Here is a 20614-nt window from a genome sequence, read left to right on the forward strand (position 1 = left end):
TCGTCTGGTCCCATGAATGTTGTTGTTCTTACATCCGGGCACGTTCTGGTAACCATGTAGTCAGATATACTGCTAATGTCTCGACCCATTGAACTATGCCCGAGTCCTTGTAGAGAAATATTCCCTGATGTAATTAGGCGTTGTCCAGCCTTTCCTGCAATCATTTGCGCGTGGATGTCTAGGGGCTCAACTCCAATTATAGTTTCGAGTGCTTTTGTGGGGGTTGACCTCAGCGCCCCTGTTATGCAGAGCAGTTCCTGCCGCTGAGTTCTCTCCATGAGCTTATTGTAAGTCGTCTTTTCCATGGCTTGCCACCACACTAAGAATCCATACATCAGAGTTGGACGCACCACCGAGACGTAAACCCAGTGCATTAGAGCGGGTGAGAGGCCCCATGTGCTGCTAAGCATCTTCTTGGATGCATATAGCGCTATGGTGGTGGTCTAAAACAATTCCGAGGTACTTGACTTGTGTCTTCGGGGTTAGCCTGGTTAAGTTAATCTTCGGGGGGAACCATAGCGGCACCTTGTATCTCTTGGTGAAGAGAATGAGGTCCGTCTTGTCCGCGTTGATAGTGAGTCCTACCCTCTTCGCCCACCCTGAGCGTTTATTCCATAATCGAGCTGAGTGGGAAAGACTCCTGTGATAATTGTGCTTATGTCGTCAGCATAGGCTGTAAGCTGTGAATATAGCATATTGCCATGGGGTGAACACTTCTTTGATCACCTGTAGCATGGCTGGAAATATTCCATCTAGTCCCGATGCATTTCTTCCCGCAAAGGAGTCTATAGTCCATTGGATTCTTCTAAAGGATATTAGATCTGTTAGAGATGCTCTTCTCCAGTTACGAGGTCCTGGTGATTGTTGGCATCGGATATCTCGGTACAGCCTGGGAAGTGAGCTTGCATTAGTGCTGTTAGGGCATGTTCGCTGCCCTCAGTCCACTGTCCGTCATCGCGTTTGAGGTGATTCTGTATGGTCGGCTGCTTCGATAGCAGCTTCCGGAATCTAGCCGTTTCTGGGGCCATCTCGATAATGGAGCAGAAGTTTCTCCACGAGCTTCTTTGTTCCCTGCGTATTTCCTTCTTGTATGCCCTGAGTAGGACCTTGTATTCCCCATTGATTATATCATTATTCGCGTCTTTGGCGATTCTGAAAAATTCTCGGAGGTTATTGCGCAGAAGCGAAAGATTACCGTTCCTCCAGGGTGGCCTGGTCCTCTTCCTGGCTCTAGATGTCGGTCATGCTGCGGGTTGCGCATCTAATAATTCCCTGGAGAGAGTCTCTAGGGACTTTTCTATGTCTTCAGCGGATTTTACTAGGCCCGGGCGAGTCGCGAGTCGTGTCAAGATTGTCTTCTTGAACTTTCCCCAGTTAGTGTTCCGGGGGCTTCTGAAAGAGGTTGCTTTGGGAGAGTGGTCGAAAGAGGTGGGACCTACAAAGGTATGCTTTTCCCCCACGTTAGCTATGCATAGGTTAGTTGATAGTAAAAAGTTTAAGAGTGACTCAACTCTGTCGTTGATGTCGGGGCTCCCCCACACGCGGTGATGCGCGTTGGCATCTGCACCCACGATCAGTTGCTGGTCATTCGGGCTGGCTACCACCATGCTCCTGAGTTCCTCCGGTGGGGCCGTTCTGCCATGTGCCATGTAGCAGGAAGCTGCCAGAAGGCGCTTCATCTCGCTTTCCAGCATCACAACAGTCATGTCATCCGTGCTGTAATGAGACATAAGGTTAGCATGCAGGCCCTTCCGTACAAGTACGGCGGCTCTGTTTCTGCTTACCAATGGTGTATAGAACAGGTTGTAATTGGAGGACTTTAGTCAGGCGACGGCATTGCCCGAGGCAATCCATGGCTCTTGGACCAAAGCTATGTCGGCGGACCCTTGCTCCAGGGCGATGAAGATGCTTGCTTTTAAGAAGATTGAGATGCAGCACCCTCAATGGCATGGGTACTGGGCTCATCTCCATTCGACGGGTTGACTGTTAACGTCAGGTCAATGCTTTCCAGACCTAGGTCCTTCTCCACCTCGCCTGCCTTCAGGGTGTAAGCATCCTTATCCCCGGGATGGCGTTTTTTGAGGTAAACGCTCCCCATGCCCCATGCCCAACGCCATCTTCCCGTACCTCGGATAGAGGACTGCACTATGGCCCTCTTCCTTGGGTGATGGGGTCGCAAGGTGCAGAACCTTCCAGCCCGCGGTTGGTATGTCCGAATTCTGTCGCTGCAGCAGCTTCAGCGCCCGGTCCCCTTGGATTGCGATGGGAAAGAGAACCTTCGCCTTTGGAATGTGTGAGGAGTTAAAACTCCGCACAAATGCGAATAGTGATCGCATAAGGAGGGCCTGCCGTTGCCAGTTACGCAACAAGGCAAAGCGTAGTAACGGCAGTGCGAAGCCCGGAGCGAGAGAGTTTGGAGACTCTGGGCTGGAGAAAGAGAGTTTGGAGACTCTAGAGGAAGAGAGTTTGGAGACTCGGGAAGTGGAGAGAGAGAGGATGGAGACTCCGGACTTGCTGAAAAGAGAGTTTGGAGAGTCAGCAGGCTCAAAGGCAAATAACAGGACAAATCGAACTTTGGACCGGGTCAACGATAAAATCATGGACTTTGGATCCGGAGACTGGAGACCGAAGGGATAAACCGTTAGAGGAGGCCTATATAAACAGGCCGAGCGCTGGAAGCGGGACCGACAGTCAAGGAAAGCAAGTGTACGAGTCAACAACGTTAGAACGAAGTCAGCAGAGGAGCTACGACCGTGATAGTCACCAAGGAGCAAGATCGCTACGTCAAGACGTTCGGGACGAGAAGGTCTCCGAACTGAGACGCAGGTAGCTGAGGTCCAAACGACGAAGCACGAGTAGCCAGGAGGCAAACAACAGGAGAGGCCAGACCTAAGCGGGCACCCGAGGAAGCGGCAGGGATTGGGGTGTGGACCCGGTGGACTGTGTAGGAGATCGCGTGCTTGAACCAGGCGATAGCCTGGTGTGTCCGTGCAATCCAAGCAGGCGTGGTAGCGGCGCCACCAGTCCGAACCAGACGTGGGGTTGACGCGTTGCTGTTCCACAGGCGTTTGCCTTGGGGATCACAGCCGTGAGCTTCCGTGAGTCTGCGTACGACAACAATTCTCAGCCCACGCGACGAGCGCCCAACAACGAAGGTCCGCGCCACCCAGGACGAAGAAAGCGGTAAGACAGTGGAACCAGGCCGCCGAGCAGGACATCCAGGTCCGACCGCACCGGCAGAAGAGAAAAGGTAGGGTGGAACGTTCGTTTTTCACTGGGCGTCTTGTTACAGGGACTGCGGCGTATCCGGGCGAAAGCGCGGTGCGTCGGAAGGAACTGAACAAGCGTCTGGCGGGACCGGCCGGGACAGAGCACGGGACAAGAGGTTGTGGCTAGCGAGGCGTATACCTTTGAGAGCCCACCAATTGTTCACCCTAGTCTGGAAACGGTGACGCTTCCCTAAGCCCTCGACCTTCCTTCTCGCGCGTCAGCGACAATACCAGGCGAAGGTCCGACGCTACGACGAGAGAGCAGAGGCGTCCGGACAATTGAAGTACATTGTAAACTGAGCTCAAATAAAGATAAAGAAGATGAACGAAACTGCGAGTGTTATTACTAGTAACCGAGTGATCACGTTATTCTATAAATTTGATGGGACGAACGCACAAACTCTACTGAGCTAGCCGCACGTATTCCGTAGCGAGCAGACAAACAAAATCAGTTCGTTACATCTGGCGCCCAAATAACGTAATTATCCTGGCAGTAAACACAAATAAAGCAGTATGGGTAGAAGTTGGATCTACCGTGTCAAAAAGAAAGATTTCGCATATGTCGCGCAGAGGTTGCGCATATCGCTGTCCAGAAGGACAGAGGACATGCGGAAAGCCCTAGCGGAGTACTACGCAGAGACAGAGAACGACCCAAAGCTCGCAGCAGTCTGGACAGAATTGGAAGCAGCATATCCGGACAGACCAGGTCCAAGCATAAAGCTTACGAACCCCGAGGGTGAAGACTTTATCGCAAGTCTGAACATGGAGGAGATGTTTCGAGAAGGGCAACGGAGGGAGACAAGCAGGGAAAGGAGGCCAAGTCCAGAAAGACCCAGGCCCAGCCCGCTAGACTACGCGAAAGTAGCAAAGCAAGTAAGAGAGTGGTCTTTTCGCTTCGACGGAGTATAAAAACCCCTCGAATTTCTGGAGCAGGTGGAATGGTCCGCAAACACATACGGTTTGGACCTGAACATGATTCCCCGAGCCATGCCGGAATTAATGCAGGGAAAGGCTCTGAAGTGGTACATAGCCAACAACAAGCACTGGAGGACTTGGGCCGAGTTCATAGACAGTTTCCAGACGTATTTCCTGCCCAGGGGATATTTCACGAAGCTCGCGGACAAGGCGAGACAAAGGAAGCAAGGATTCAGGGAGGCATTCAAGGACTACATGGTCGAGATGCAGACCCTGATAAGACCCCTTGGGTATGGGAAGAAAGAAACGCTGGAGCTCATCAAGGAGAACTGCACGCCAGACCTCCGAATAGCGTTGAGATCCTACCACGTGGACGACCCAGAGGCTCTCATGATCCTGGCAGATGAATACGAGGAACTGCACAGGGAACGGGTGGCATTTGCGGAAGAGCACAAATACAGCCGCAACAAAGCCCCGGCCGCAACACACGCCACGTGCAGAAGGTATGAGGACTCAGGAGATCCAGGCACGCATACCGTGCAGTAACAGTGGGCACAATATACCCCGGTCCAGGCCAGGCGACAAAACACGACCCTATGGAGGTCGCCAGTCACCACACAGAGACACACTGGAACAACGTCAGGGGGCAACCCGGGTCAGAACCCAACCCATATTGCCAATTCACAGGAAGCGTGTCGCAGGTGCGGCGGACACGACCATTGGGCAAGAGGCTGCCGAGAACAGAGGCTGCTGTTCTGCTGGATGTGCGGGAAAGTAGGAGTCCGAAGCACAGAATGCTGCCAGAGAGCGGGAAATGGCCAGCGATCCCAGCCGCAGAGAGACGAGCCGGGGTCGCAAGATGCCGCCTCTCCAAACTAACCGGAAAACTATCGAGGAGGAGCAGCAGTTGTCCGCAGCGGTAACGATCGGTGGGGACACGTACAAGGCCACGATCGACACCGGGGCAACAGCAAGCTTTATAAGTGAAGAGCTGGCGGACAAGCTGGCTGCCCATGGAGCGATTACAAGGATACGACGGCAGGTTATGTTGGCAGATGGAAGGTGTGGCGAAATCAACGCAAAGCTCGAAATAGAAGTGGAGTTCGGCAACAGGCGACTCGTCATGAGCCTGCTAATATTACCAGGGATAGTGGATGCGTTGGTGCTGGGGTGGAATTTCCTCACGCAAGTCGGGGCCGAGATCAAGTGCGCCGGTCATGAAATCCGAATACCGGCCAGAGGCAGACACAACGGGTGGCTCGAGGAGAAGTTGTCGCTCGCATTAGTCCAAAAGGACGGCGAAGAGGAACACGTGAACAAATTCCTGGAAACAGAGCTCGCGGAGTTTCAAGCCATGACCGGAACGTCGAGTATAGCCGAGCACACGATAACCATGAAGGACGATAAACCAATTAAGCAGAGATACTACCCCAAGAATCCAAAGATTCAAGGGGAGATCAACGCGAAGGTGGACGAACTGCTGGAGAGGGGGATGATAGAGCATTCAAGGAGCCCGTACAGCTCACCCATAGTCATGGTGAAGAAGAAAACGGGAAAATGGAGACTATGCGTGGACTTCAGGCAGATAAACGCGAACTCCATAAAGGATGCCTACCCGATTCCACGGATAAACTACATTCTCGATCAACTAAGGGAGGCGCGATTTATAAGCAGCCTGGACCTAAAGGATGGGTATTGGCAAATACCACTGGAAGAGTCAAGCCGGGGCTTCACGGCCTTCACGGTCCCAGGGAAAGGGCTGTTCCAATGGAAGGTGATGCCATTTGGGTTACACTCCGCGTCGGCCACATTTCAACGGGTCCTGGATCAGGTGATTGGACCGGAAATGTCGCCGCATGCATTTGCGTATCAAGACAACATCATCGTGATTGGCCGCACGGCTAGAAGAACACAAGAGAAACCTCAGGGAGGTATTCAGTCGCTTGAAGAAAGCGAACCTGAAAATAAACCCGGAAAAATGCCAGTTCTTCAAACAAGAACTTCTGTACCTAGGGCACCGCGTCACAAGCCAAGGGATAGGCACGGACCCAGAGAAGGTAGCAGCGATATGCCAGCTAGAACCACTGTCATCGGTCCGAGAACTGAGGCAATACCTTGGAGTCGCATCGTGATACCGACGTTTCGTGCCTGACTTCGCGCGCATCGTAAGGCCACTCAACGACCTCCTCCGCAAGGGTACCAAATGGACATGGTCACAGGACCACCAGCATGCCTTCGAGGAGGTAAAAGCCAGATTGGTTACCGACCCAGTCTTGGCGTGCCCCGACTTCGGGAGAACGTTCATCCTGCAAACGGACGCCAGTGACTACGGGATTGGGGCAATCCTCACGCAGGACACAGAAGATGGCGAATGGGTCATTTCATACTCCAGCCGGACCCTAAACGGAGCCGAGAAGAACTACTCGACAACGGAGAAGGAGTGCTTGGCAATTGTGTGGGCTATTCAGAAGCTAAGGCCGTACCTTGAGGGTTACCACTTTAAGGTGGTGACGGATCATATGGTGCTGAAGTGGCTGAACAGCATAGAAAGCCCTTCGGGAAGAATTGCCAGATGGGCGTTGAAGCTGCAGCAGTATGACTTCGAGGTAGCATACAGGAAAGGTCGGTTGAACGTGGTAGCAGACGCGTTGTCGAGGCAGCCACTGCCAGAGTCGGTCTCAGCAGAACCCGATATGCTGAGAAAAACGCAGGATAAAGGGACCGAATCAGAGTGCAGCTGGATCAGGGAAATGCGAGAAAAACTAAAAGCACAGCCTCAAAAGTTCCCAGACTACGTGTGGGAGGGTAGCACCCTTTACAGGCAAATTCCGCATAGAGCAGGGAACGAAGATGTAGTGACCTGGAAGCTATGTGTTCCGCGGCAGCTGAGAGAAACGGTCTTGCGTGAAAACCACGACGCCCCAGCATCCGGCCATGTAGGCAGTCGGAAGACGATTGCACGGCTTGCAGCCCTGTACTACTGGCCAGGAATGCAGAGAGACGCAAAGGCCTACGTTCGGAAGTGCGAGGACTGCGCCAGGTTCAAACCGAATCAGCGGCAGGCGGCGGGAAAGATGTTGAAACAGATCCCAGAGGAACCCTGGGCGACAGTGTGCGCCGGGCTTTTAAGAAGTTCCTCAACGACATGGGGATAAAGCATCAGTTTACGGTACCGTATACCCCACAGGAGAATCCGACGGAGAGAGCCAACCGCACTGTGTAGACCATGATAGCGCAGTTTGCCGGACAGAACCAGAGGAATTGGGATGAAAGGTGGCCCGAAATCATGCTGGCTGTGAATTCCAGTGTTTCAGATTCCACAGGCTACTCACCGGCATTTTTGAGGCTCGGCAACCGTTCTAGCGTCAGGCCAGGGCGAGAGTCAACGGGTGCAGATTACGCATCCAGCAACCGTTCTAGCGTCAGGCCAAGGCGAGAGTCAACGGAAACGGACCACGAACGAACCAGAATCCTGCCTCAACAACCACCGGACCAAGGAACCCACATACTCCCGCGGAAAGGGGAGGGGCGGTACAGCAGTACCGCAAGGCATGCCAAATGAGTCTGCGGGAAAAAAAAGTCGAGGATTACAAGGATGAAACGTTTTGTTTATATTCCAACTTACCGCCAAAATTTTGTTTATAGTCATCAAAGCTTAAGGAAGGGGGCGCCTCGATCACAAGGCGGTCGATCGGCACTCGATAGTGTCAATCGATGGGCAAAGACATCGGAAAAAGCAGCACATGACGGGTCACACTACGGAAATACCAGGGTCACCAAGTGGCAACGCCGCCCCAACGGGAGTTATCGGGATCTATCGGTAAAAATCGATCAACGGCGAATGGTGTGACCAGATGACGAGAAGACGAAAATGTGGAAGGCGGGAAGAAGAGCGTAGAACGAAGAAGCATCACGGAAGTACGAATGAGCGGCAAAGTTTGAAATTAAGAACGAGGAATATACTCAAAGGAGATCGGCGCTGTGGAACTCGAGACGGAGCTGTGAGCGTTGACGGAATCCCAAGAGTGTTCCGCGGTAACCGCAGGGCCGGATTTTAAATTTACCCGAAGAAAGGGGGAGATGTGAGGAGTTAAAACTCCGCACAAATGCGAATAGTGATCGCATAAGGAGGGCCTGCCGTTGCCAGTTACGCAACAAGGCAAAGCGTAGTAACGGCAGTGCGAAGCCCGGAGCGAGAGAGTTTGGAGACTCTGGGCTGGAGAAAGAGAGTTTGGAGACTCTAGAGGAAGAGAGTTTGGAGACTCGGGAAGTGGAGAGAGAGAGGATGGAGACTCCGGACTTGCTGAAAAGAGAGTTTGGAGAGTCAGCAGGCTCAAAGGCAAATAACAGGACAAATCGAACTTTGGACCGGGTCAACGATAAAATCATGGACTTTGGATCCGGAGACTGGAGACCGAAGGGATAAACCGTTAGAGGAGGCCTATATAAACAGGCCGAGCGCTGGAAGCGGGACCGACAGTCAAGGAAAGCAAGTGTACGAGTCAACAACGTTAGAACGAAGTCAGCAGAGGAGCTACGACCGTGATAGTCACCAAGGAGCAAGATCGCTACGTCAAGACGTTCGGGACGATAAGGTCTCCGAACTGAGACGCAGGTAGCTGAGGTCCAAACGACGAAGCACGAGTAGCCAGGAGGCAAACAACAGGAGAGGCCAGACCTAAGCGGGCACCCGAGGAAGCGGCAGGGATTGGAGTGTAGACCCGGTGGACTGTGTAGGAGATCGCGTGCTTGAACCAGGCGATAGCCTGGTGTGTCCGTGCAATCCAAGCAGGCGTGGTACCGGCGCCACCAGTCCGAACCAGACGTGGGGTTGACGCGTTGCTGTTCCACAGGCGTTTGCCTTGGGGATCACAGCCGTGAGCTTCCGTGAGTCTGCGTACGACAACAATTCTCAGCCCACGCGACGAGCGCCCAACAACGAAGGTCCGCGCCACCCAGGACGACGAAAGCGGTAAGACAGTGGAACCAGGCCGCCGAGCAGAACATCCAGGTCCGACCGCACCGGCAGAAGAGAAAAGGTAGGGTGGAACGTTCGTTTTTCACTGGGCGTCTTGCTACAGGGACTGCGGCGTATCCGGGCGATAGCGCAGTGCGTCGGAAGGAACTGAACAAGCGTCTGGCGGGACCGGCCGGGACAGAGCAAGGGACAAGAGGTTGTGGCTAGCGAGGCGAATGCCTTTGAGAGCCCACCAATTGTTCACCCTAGTCTGGGAACGGTGACGCTTCCCTAAGCCCTCTACCTTCCTTCTCGCGCGTCAGCGACAATACCAGGCGAAGGTCCGACGCTACGACGAGAGAGCAGAGGCGTCCGGACAATTGAAGTACATTGTAAACTGAGCTCAAATAAAGACCCGAGAACGAAACTGCGATTGTTATTACTGGTAACCGGGTGATCACGTTATTCTATAAATTTGGTGGGACGAACGCACAAACTCTACTGAGCTAGCCGCACGTATTTCGTAGCGAGCAGACAAACAAAATCAGTTCGTTACAATCTAAATCAATAAAATAAAACCACGGAGCCAATCACTGCGGCAACGATTCACGTTAATGATGAAATTTTGTAAACGATAAACGCTGCGGCATTTTATTTTTTGCGAGTGTCTTTTTATAAATTAATGCTTGAAGGAGCTATAAAGTGGTGTGTGGCAGCACACTTAATACCCTTAGAGGTGCAAAAACATCCAGAAAAGAATGTCTCTATTGTAAGGGGGACCCAGACCTTAACCAAATAATTCAAAAAAAAATTACACCAATGATGTTTCTGGGTGAAACACCCTCTGGCCAAGGGTGAGTGAAACGCGCTGTGCAAAAAAAACCATATTGTTCTGCAAAAAAAAGTAAAGAAGGTAGGTAAAATCAAAAATCCGACGAAAAGATACAAAAATTTTTCCCTTTTTTCCAATTTGTTCCTTTTATTTTTAATCTCCCATTACACTTCCACTACGCTCAATTGTAATAAATTATCTGTTGAGCTATTGAGCTTTTTCAATAGCTGTTGCGAGAAATAAGTAGCCGAAGAAAGTTCTGTCTTTTGTCCGATACAGTTTATTTTGTTAATTATACTGGTAGTTAGGGCCGACCAAGAACTATAACGAATGCACAAGTTAAGTCTTTGCCGGAAAACGAAGAAGTGACATTGGCGGGACAGACAGCCGAATGCTGCCCCAAGCTTAATGTAGGTAGATAATAAGAGACGAAGGAATGAACGCCGTACAGATAAATTCATGCGAGAATAGCGCTTTGCACTATGGGCATCGCAACTGCTACTACTGACTACTTCGGCCCAACGTCCTCCCTCCGTTAAAAGCTTGGTTTTAAACAGAGTCCTCAAGGGGAAGCAGACACAGCTTGTTCACTGCCCGTCTTATTACTCCAGACGGTGCTCTCAATTGTGCAACTCGAGCGACGCCGTCTTTGCCAGGAATCAAATGCATGACTCTGGCCAAGGGGTATCTCATTGGGGGTAGACTCTCGTCCTTAACAAGAACGACGTTGTCTACGGCTACGTCAAGTATTCTTCCTTCCTTAGCGACCAAAAGATTTGCTGACGAAAGAAGATACGCTGTCAAGAGTCAAGCCGATTATAGTTAAGGCCCGTTACATCTGGCGAAGACGGATCACCATTGAGAAAATTCGCCGGCGTGAGGACGTCCAGATTGGCAGGGTTCTCTGAAATGGGAACTAAAGGTCTGGAGTTAATAACTGCCGAGATGTGGCACACCAGCGTCTTTAGCTCGTCAAAGGTCAGAACCGTCGTACCCACAGAGCAGTAGAAATGATGCTTGGCCGTATTCACCGCCGATCCCAAAGTCCACCGAAATGGGGCGACCGTGGAGGGATGAACCGCCAGTCAATCGTCTCCGAAAGGAGATGTTCGCTGTTTTTAGGGACTGCATGTCCTCCCATACCTGCGCGCGCTGCACCAAACGTCATCTGAGTACCCTCTTAATTGTGTGCGATGGTAAGCCCAGGATGACGAATTACATTAAAAAATTTGTAAATGTATGCAAACACTCGTTGCAGTGAGGGGTAAGAACTGGAAAATTTGGAGCTAGCAACTACATCGACGGACGGCGGTTTCTCAGGACAAACAGATGGTGGCCAATTTTCAGGCTTCATAAGATAGGCGAGACCATGCGCCCATGACGACTCGCTAAGCTCAGACAGGAGGGATCCTTCGGATAAAATGTCAGCCGGATTTAACGCTGTTGGGACATAACGCCAAGCCGTGGCATCTGTCAGCTCCTGACGGGTAGCAACCCTATTTGCCACAAATATGTTGAACCTGGCGGGCTCATCTCGGATCCAGGAAAGTTCAGTTACTCGTAGAGTAAAAGGGTATACTAGATTCGTTTAAAACTATGTAACAGGCAGAAGGAAGAGTTTCCGACCATATAAAGTATATATATTCTTGATCAATAGCCGAGTCGTTCTGTCCATGTCCGTCTGTCCGTCCGTATGAACGTCGAGATCTCAGGATCTACAAAAGCCAGAAAGTTCAGATTAAGCATACAGACTTTAGACTTTGAATCATGTTGCCACGCCCACTCTAACGCCTAAAACTGCCACGCCCACACTTTTGAAAAATGTTTTGATATTTTTTCATTTTTAAATTAATCTTGTAAATTTCTATCGATTTGCCAAAAACGTTTTGCCACGCCCACAAACCGCCAAAAACTGTCAGTGTTGAGGAGTCTCCTACGCACTTCCACTAGCTGAGTAACGGGTACCAGATAGTCGGGGAACTCGACTAGAGTGCCAGCATTGATAGCAAGCTTGCGCTTTGGTATGGCTATTGAAATCGGGCGGACAAGTTCTCCAGATAATGTGCGCAGCTTAACTGCGCATGCATGGATTATGGATGGACTAGTCGCCTGCACTTACAATACGTTTTCTAAAGTCCATGCTCCTAAAAATCACCGTGTCCAGGTGCGACACGGTTCGACAACGTTCCCCTGAACGTTTTGCCAGTTATCCAGACTGTTGATTGCAACTTGGCCAAGATCGCCATCTGTTAAAGTAAGGGTTAAAGTAAGGAAGTAGTTTCCGATAGCTAGCCGGATATAAAGCTTTACGGGACGAACAGCTTATTCCCATTTTCCTTATCCCTATAATCATTGTTAAACGTCGTTCAGCAGTATCAGGTCTAGCATTTCCACAGCGTATGTTCTTGCTCGGCCTCTGGGTTTGGATACACTGCTGCCCCATACTACTGCATAGGCATTTAAGTCTCCAGAAATTATCTTCAAATTGCTCCCTCTCGCATGACTTGCAAGATCCTCTAGCATCTACTCGAACTGGTCGGTGCTGGCGCTAGACGCAACATGGCAGCTGTAAATATTCACACTTTTACCTTCGCATATGCAAGTCCCCGCATCAACGAGGCTGCCAATTCCCTTACATGAAGGAGGCTGAAACACTTATCTGTCTGGATCCTGAATAAGTGTCCCCAATCACTGGAGTATGGTTCGCTTAAGAGCAAGATGTCTACATTGCGCTCCACCGCCGTCTAAGCCAGTAAGCCCTGAGCAGCAACGGTTAATATTCAGCTAGATAATGTTAATTTGGGCCTGCATTATGATAACTTCTAGCTTCTTTGAGGCAAGTTTTGCCGGTCGGGCATGCAAAACTGCCTTTTGTGTTTTTTTTTTCACCTCGCTGCTGCCGGTGGGTCTAGTAGGCGGATAAGAGAAAATTGATCTTCGGCGATCATGATGGCGACTTCGCTCCCGCCTTTTGTAATGGCAAGGTCTATCGTCTTCTGACTTGTCGAAGTAGTAGAAGCTGAAGGGGCCAAGATCTCCACCTCTACCACAACACTGCAGTCGCTAGTCATCGGAGGCAGGTGGCCTGCTTTCTCACCTCTCATCTCCGCCATAACCGTGTTTCCAGGTATATGCATCGGATGTCGGACTAGTTTAGTGGGGGACCTCAAAAATATGGAGCTCTTTAGTAAAACTTTAGAAAGGGTTCCACGTGGGCCACAAAATTTTTCCCTGGCTTTTTACAGGTCAGGAATTTTTTCTTCCTCTAATCGTACATCAGAGCCTCTGCATAGACCCCAAAACGGTGAAAGGATGATTTTTAATCCCCCTTTTAGTTCCCCTTTCTTAAAGGTTGGTCCGCTTGACAGAAATCAGTATCAAAATTAAATTTAAGTTTAAATACTATACTATTGATTGCCACTAGTTCTGGCTGGCAAGGCTCGGTAGGTCTTGATTTTTTGGCGCAGCGATACAACAACACGTCCGTATTACGCGGAAACTCCGGCTCTACCGTCTGTACTGACAGAGTGCTAAAATGTGTTGTACTTAAATGTTTTATGTGCCCTGCAGTTCCAATCATTTATATATATATATATATATATATATATATGTTGAATGACCCTAATGGCCGTGAAGGGTGTTGTACCGAATGTTGGCGTTGACCATACTGCAGTTCCAATCATTTATATATATATATATATGTTGAATGACCCTAATGGCCGTGAAGGGTGTTGTACCAAATGTTGGCGTTGACAATACATAAATGTTGATTGATTCATCCGCCGCCAGCCATTAAAATAAATAAAAGATATTTTCGCCAATTGAGTATGACTACTACTGAATGGATGGCCCAGTCCAAAGAATGTCGTTTACCGATTGTCCGTTGCTAGTCCTTACGGAGGCATCGGAACTTGATGCGGAAGTACACAAGGTATTCCTAAACTGAACTGCTTTAATAGCCCACCGACGGAGTTACCACACCCCCTAAACCCCCACGCCTATACCACTGGGAACATCGACACCCATGGGCCCTCGGGTACAACGAACCGGGAAACAAATAAACAAGTGTGTCAACATTGTATTACATTTTATCGATCAGCATTGTACCAACATCCGGCAGCAAGACCAGACGACAAGAACGCTGACACAACATCAACCAGCGGCAGAACAATCTAGCATAACTCTTATACATAAGCCCCATGTACTTAGATTTTAGGTTTCATGAACAGAACGAAAGAAATATAAATTCACTCTTGATATTGAACTCAAAGCGTAAACTCGTCTTTATTAAAAAGGTCCAATTTTATACAAGTGCCAACCACTTACAAAAGTAATACTCCAGCATAACTCACCTCCCTTCATTCGGCCTACTGGCGCAGCCGGTAGGATGCTTTCCTACATCTGTATATTAACTTACCTGTAAGTAAGAAAATGTGTAGGAACAGAGCATAAGTGATAGCCGAATAAGAAAATTTTTAAATAAAAAAAGAAAATTGTGCTATAGTGACGACAAAATGTAAAAAGTGAATTGTGAGCTGCACACGGTGACGCATAAGTGCTTGAGTAAAATTAAAAAGAAAATTATTAAAACATAGCCAACAAACAAGCCGAGAAATGTGCGCGAAATTGTTTGCAGCACACAACGCATTGTGTCAACAAAATAAATAAAAAAAAAAAAGGGAAAAAATTAAAATCGCAAAACATGTTTTTTCAACACAAAAAATTTTTTCCGCTGGGTTCACACCCAAACCGAATAAAATAATAGCTCACGGTACAACAAACTTAATATTCCCCCACCTAAATTTTTACAACCTAGGGTATTCTCTTTAATCGCAAATAAAAAAAAAAAAAAATTTTTTTAATTAAATATCAAACATTACTGACTATTACTTAATAAACTATATTGCAATTATGTCACAATACACATTTTTTATTTTTTTAAATCCACACACACTACAATGCGCACACAAGCCTGCAAATCAAATACCCTATGATATGGGTCCTATGGCATACGGCTCACGGAACAAGCGTGTTTCGTGCCGCTGTGGCATACCACCCATGCATACATATATATATCTAAAATACACAATATGCACACAAGCAACCAACGTATATACACATATATACACCAAAATACGCACACAAGCCAGCGAACCGATACTCTGTGATATGGGTCCTATGCTATACGGCTCATGGTACAAGCTTGTGCCATGACGCTGTGGCATACCACGCATTTACGCATAGATACCCAACGTATATACACATTTATACACGAAAATACGCACACAAGCCTGCGAACCGATACTCTGTGATATGGGTCCTATGCTATACGGCTCATGGTACAAGCTTGTGCCATGACGCTGTGGCATACCACGCATATACGCATTAATATCCAAACACATTATATGTACACATGCCTACAACCAATAAATACCCTTATACATATAGCCATAAAATTACTGCAATATAAAAAAAAGAGCGATGAGACACTTTACCCCAACCTACCCTAACAATAAAAATTTATTCCAATATACACTTCCACTCAAGTTTTTTTTTTTTAATTCCTTTTATTCATCTCGGGAACTTTGGGCTTCTACGAGAGCTTTCCATCTAACTCTATTTTGAGCTGTCTGTTTTGCACTTGCCCATGTGGTGTTTATTTGGGCTAGTTCTTGGTGAGCGGTTCTTCTCAGGTTGCTCTTGGCCTTCCTACTCGCCTACTTCCTTGGGGGTTCCAGTCTAGTGCCATCCTGACTATGCTACACTGGTTTTTTCTGAGAGCGTGCCCTATCCACATCCATTTTTTCTTCCTTATTTGTATGTGATTTGGGGACTCGTTTGGCCAGAATACCCCACATATGACTCTCAGGCATTTGTTGCTGAAAGCCTGCAGCTTCTGCGTTATTTTCTTCGTGGCCATGTTTTACTTCCGTATAGCAGTATGGATTTCACACACGCATTGTAAATCCTGAGCTTTGTCCGTCGGCTGATTTGTCGGTCTCTCCATATGCGGTATAATCTCCCAAATGCTGAGCGGGCTTTGCCAAGACGGCTGGAGACATCATCATCCACTCCACCACTGTTGGATATGATGGTGCCAAGGTATGGGAAACTGGCAACGAACTCGATTGGGTTCCCATTTACATATGTTGATGTTTACTTGGCTGGAGTGGTTGAAGTGCATAGCTTTTGTTTTCGCTTTGTTTATGTCGAGCCCTTCGCTGCTGGCTGTCCTGACGAGGTCGTCACTTTTCCTCTGTATGTCGTTGAGTCTGTGCGATATGAGACAGATGTCGTCTGCGTAGTCCAAGTCCTCAAGGTGTCTGGTGAGGTTCCACGTAATTCCGCGCTCGGAAGAGCATACTTCGCTCATTAACTCGTCGACTACGATGTTGAAGAGGAGTGGTGACAGCGGGCATCCTTGCCGAATTCCGGTGTTTGTCTGGAAAGGTGCACTAGTTTTTCCATTGTGCAGTATTGCACAAGCGGGGCTCTCCATTCCACAGCTTGCTCGGTTATTATGCGTAGTGTATTTGCCTGGTCTACGCAACTCCTGTGTGGTCTGAAGCCTGCCTGTTCGTCTCGGATTGTTGGCTCAATTTTTTCCTGGAGGCGTTCGTTCAGAAGTGTAGCTAAGATCTTGTAGCTGTTGTTTTTGAGCAGTGTTATCCCTCTTCAGTTGTTGCAGTCACTAAGGTCGCCTTTTTTGGGAAGCTTCACAATGATTCCGCTTTTCCAGGAGGCTCGCCTTCCCATATGCGTGAGAGATGTGCAGAGGGTATCCTGCTACTCCCTTTTGGCGGCACAACACTCCTGTAGTCTATGGCCACGTTTGGTGATGTGGTGTGGCTAATTCCCATGAAGTGTTGGCGCCATCTTCGGATTTGTGCGTCATCATTGGATAAGAGGTTACCTTCTAGATCTCTGACTGGTTTGTTCTGTTTGTGATATGTTCCTGTGATCCGTGCAATCTGCTGGTATAGCGAGCGCATGTTGTTCTCGCCGGCTGCTCGTTCTGCGTCTGCCGCAAGTCTACCCAGCTGTGCTCTATTGTCCTTTCTGGTCGACCTTTTCACCGCTCTGCATAGTCCGCGATACTCCTCACGGTACTGTGTGAGCTGGTCCGCCAGAGCCTTCAGGTGGTTCCTGATCTTCCCGATCTTCCGCGTTGTTGCAGGCCGAGTATTTCCTCCGCCGTGGTCCTTAGTTGCCTGCAGGAGTGCTCTAATGGGTGGTCTTCTAGGGGGACCAGCTGTTCTCGCAGCGTGAACGTCATTCTCGACGGTGTTGAAAGTTATTGAAAGTTCTCCAATGACCAACTCATGGTCACTGTCTATGGCTGCTCCCCTTTTGTTCCGTACGTCCAGTAGCGAGTGTCTCCATTCCTGCTAATGCAAATGTGGTCAATCTGGTTACGCGTGTTACCACCAGGAGATGTCCAGGAGTATTTGTGAACATCTTTGTGTGGGAATATTGTGCCGCCGATGAACAGTTGGAATAGCTGGCAGAGTTCCACTAATCTCTCTCCGTTGTCATTGCGAGTCCCAGATCCATGTTGGCCCATGACAGATCTGACCCATGGGGATGTTAATATCACCTTGCCGCGTCTTGCTGAGGGTTGCTGTGAGGGCATATATGGCGTTCTAAAACTCGGCTCGCTTTTCTTTGTATGACCTAATGCATTGGGACGGTTGCCCTCTGTATCGCTGCACCTGCTTCCTTGTCCTGAGGCATTCCGTTCGTAGCTGATGTAGTATGCGCCTATGTAATATTAAGAACATTAAAGTACAATAGTACTTACAGCATACAAACACATAGCAGAACTTTGTTGCTATGTTTATGCCACCAATAAGGCCCAAGGCGGATGTAACATGATCGTCCACTTGAAGGCTACAAGGAATAAGTGCATGGTCAGCATTCCCACGCCGACCAAATGCATAATACATAAGTGCATAACTCGCTCTCTCGACAAGCATTAAGAGAGCCGCTTCGCTGCTGGCGTATCCGGCAGTGCAGCTACGCGGCTTAGCCTTAGACGAAATATATTTAAGAATGACAAGACTGACACTTGTAGAGAGTTGAACTGGCAGAACCATTTCTGCCGAACAAGAATTGAAAACTTAATAAAAACCTAAGTTAGCCTGACGGCTACAAAAACGAAAAAAAAGTGTTATCAATGCTTACTGGAACCTTACACATTACATGGCGACCGTGACAGTCGTCCAACGATGTACAAACTGACGATGAAACCACACCAATAAAAACGGAAGGAACAATTGCCAAGCTGAGAAGAAATCTGAGTGAGTAGAGTTGTGTTGAGGTATGGGAAAGAACCGTGGCGGTCTAAAGACCAAGCTGAACAAACTTATACCCCATGTAAGGTGGCTAATATACGGTAAACGCCACCGGTTTGGTCGAAAGCTCTAAAGCTATATGCAGAGCTAGACCACTTGCTGCAATATCAGCAAGAATTAAAGACCCAAAAACTCAAGAAAACTCACTCAGAAAATACTACAAATATAACCATAATTAATGAATTTTCAAAACCAAAATCATATCCAGCACCGGCACTAACGAAGCCTAAAAAGACCTGCCCACCGGTCTGCGGAGGAGTCTGGAGTCCTCACGGCCTGGGGACTTGTGAGAAGCCATCAACATCATCAGCAGCCCAGAAATTCCCAATATAAATGTCTATATGTCTAAACTGAAAACATCTGTAAAAATAAAGAAGATTTTTTAAAAAACTGTAAAATTAGTATACCCAAAATGGGTTTGATAGACTCTAAAACTGTTGACTCCACAGCAAATGTTATAAATAAAGTGGAAGTCCAAAATGCAGACATGTTCTGGATAACCATACAACTAATTGTAATTGCTTTAATTATGGTATTCAATGCATTAATAAAAATATACAAAGTACATAACAAGTGTCTTAGAAAACGATACCGTAGCACTGCTAACGGTTTAGATAATATTTAAGGAATATATGTGGGAACTCAATTATGAACGAAAATATAAGAGTTGAAAAGAAAAATTTAAATATAAACGTAATATTGACTTTATCTAGATAAGAATGCAGAAATATATAGCGATAGCCAACCATGAGTGTGGCTCAAACACAACGCACTATAGATAAAGTTTATGAATATGACCCCGATTTTAAGAATAAAGCATTGAACATTATAAGTAATATTTTAATGTCTATATATGATTCCCAAGTAACTAGTACCACAGCATGGACTGGAAAGAGCTTATTGATCAGATAAAAAAATCAAAAAAAAATTCAAAAAATCTTATAAATGCTTAACATAAAATAGATCAACTCAAGCTGCCTAACCATTGCTAAAAAGTTACAATAAACTCAGACAACTGATACAACAGAAAAGAAAGAATTTAGACTGTAAACAGTGTGCTAACCCTTCAGTACCAGTCCCTAAGGATTCCCTAACGAATCCCTAGGGAGTTCCCATTAATTATTCCCATTCAATTATTATTTTTATTTTTTATTCCATTAATATTTTCCTATTTTTGTATGCGTTCTTTTTAAAATGCAAGTGCGGCCAGTGGGGCAAGGCCTTCTCCGGTGGCTGCTGGGCTGGCCTTCTAATGTGCTTATGCTATCTGTAAATAAAAATATTGAAAATATATATTAATATCATGTAGTTTGAATGCAATTAGCTATGCTAATTTACCAATGCGAAACACTACTTACCGGTTTTTTATATTTAACGTTGAAAATGTTCCAAACACCACTTGTCATGTTCTACAATTAAATAAAAATGCAAAAAGGGGTGACGGAAAACGAAACCGAAAATTCTGACAAGCGCTTGCCAGGGTATTTACGACCATAATGATCCCGTGTTATTAGAGAAATTCTAATTACAAATAGATAAATAATTAAAAACGGACGCATTGGCCTTGCCTATAGCGACAGATTAATTTCTTACAAAATTTAAAATCCTTAAATCAACAAATATAAATTAAATATACATTTTAAAATATATAAAAACCACCAATAATTAGAACGGTATTCAGAAGTCTATGCATAGCGTTTTTTTCTCTACTCTGATTTTGTCCTCTCTCATCTCTTACTCTCATTTTCGGTCACTGCTCCTAACTACTTCAAAAAAAATCCATGACAAAATTGGGCTTGACTTCGTTGTTTGAAACTTTGCTAAAAAAGATTGTGAGATTTGTTTTTTCGCACTCTCGCGAGAAAAATTACGGGCGAGGAATTTTGGTACTGAAGGGAAGGTTTCGGAACTATTGGTGGCATTAAGGGAAAAATTAATATTTATAAAAAATAAATTCGGCCTCCAGATAGAAATTCGGACTATAGTAAACACTCCAATAATGAAGAAATCACTGACTCAGACGAAGAAAATACAACTGTAGTCTAGGAAAACATTAAAGAGGAAGATCTTCACAATCTAACTATACCAGCAACACTAGTGCTGAAGGAAGAAAATGCTACAAATAACGCAGCTGACTCAGAAAATACCTTAACCATGGCAGAACAAGCCGCAGCCATTAGGTCTTACATAAGGAAGTCGCTTGCGCAGTGCCAGAATTTAATGGATAAAAGATCAACGATTCATTAAGGCAATCAAATTGGTAGACTTAGCTAAGGGACCATTTGAA

General features: G+C 47.3%; 1 long non-coding RNA gene across 1 annotated transcript; it reads right to left on the reverse strand.

The window, feature by feature from the left end:
- Positions 1 to 19455: 19455 nt before the first annotated feature.
- LOC120320735 lies at positions 19456 to 19852 on the reverse strand. Its single transcript, XR_005560266.2, has 2 exons — positions 19686 to 19852; positions 19456 to 19594 (listed from the first exon to the last, which is right to left on the reverse strand). It is a non-coding gene; the product is annotated as an uncharacterized LOC120320735 (long non-coding RNA).
- Between the last annotated feature and the right edge of the window lie 762 nt (positions 19853 to 20614).

The sequence above is a fragment of the Drosophila yakuba genome, chromosome 2L, assembly GCF_016746365.2.
Source record: "Drosophila yakuba strain Tai18E2 chromosome 2L, Prin_Dyak_Tai18E2_2.1, whole genome shotgun sequence".
Classification (NCBI taxonomy): domain Eukaryota; kingdom Metazoa; phylum Arthropoda; class Insecta; order Diptera; family Drosophilidae; genus Drosophila; species Drosophila yakuba.